We start from the raw sequence: 1,063 nt of genomic DNA on the forward strand, positions 1-1,063 counted from the left end.
CTGGAGATGTGTCCCACTTAAACATTAGGTTCCCTATGCGTGTAGTTCAGAGTTAGATTTCCTTATTTTTCATGCACTTTACCGCTTTTTTTAGGGATTGGGAAGAACCAAAGAGCAAGCTTTGAAATTGAATTATGAGGAAGCAAGCAAAAGCCGAACAATGGCAATAGCAGAACCACCACCTCCACAACCACAAGTTGAACCTAATGCAAGAGGAACAAGTGTCCTCGAAGGTTTAACTCATGAACAATTGGCGCTTGTGGATGTATATAAGTCAGAGAATTTAATTGGAGGGAAATACTTTGATCTGAGCGTGCTAAGGGAATTTGGGTTTGAAGACATGGTGAATCGGTTGCTAAGACAACCGCAATTGAGCAATGTATTCCAATGGAGAGGACCGACATATACTCCGGTTACCTATGAGTTTCTTGTCTGGAGATGTGTCCCACTAAAACATTAGGTTCCCTATGCGTGGAGTTCAGACTTACATTTCCTTATTTTTCATGCACTTTACCGCTTTTTTTAGGAAATGGGAAGAACCAAAGAGCAAGCCTTGAAATGGAATTATGAGGAAGCAAGCACAAGCCGAACAATGGCAATAGCAGAACCACCACCTCCACAACCACAAGTTGAACCTAATGCAAGAGGAACAAGTGTCCTCGAAGGTTTAACTCATGAACAATTGGCGCTTCTGGATGTATATAAGTCAGAGAATTTAATTGGAGGGAAATACTTTGATCTGAGCGTGCTAAGGGAATTTGGGTTTGAAGACATGGTGAATCGGTTGCTAAGACAACCGCAATTGAGCAATGTATTCCAATGGAGAGGACCGACATATACTCCGGTTACCTATGAGATTCTTGTCTTGAGATGTGTCCCACTAAAACATTAGGTTCCCTATGCAGGGAGTTCAGAATTACATTTCCTTATTTTTCATGCACTTTACCGCTTTTTTTAGGGAATGGTAAGAACCAAAGAGCAAGCCTTGAAATTGAATTATGAGGAAGCAAGCACAAGCCGAACAATGGCAATAGCAGAACCACCACCTCCACAACCACAAGTT

The sequence above is a fragment of the Ipomoea triloba genome, chromosome 16 (genome assembly GCF_003576645.1).
Source record: "Ipomoea triloba cultivar NCNSP0323 chromosome 16, ASM357664v1".
Taxonomy (NCBI): Eukaryota; Viridiplantae; Streptophyta; class Magnoliopsida; order Solanales; family Convolvulaceae; genus Ipomoea; species Ipomoea triloba.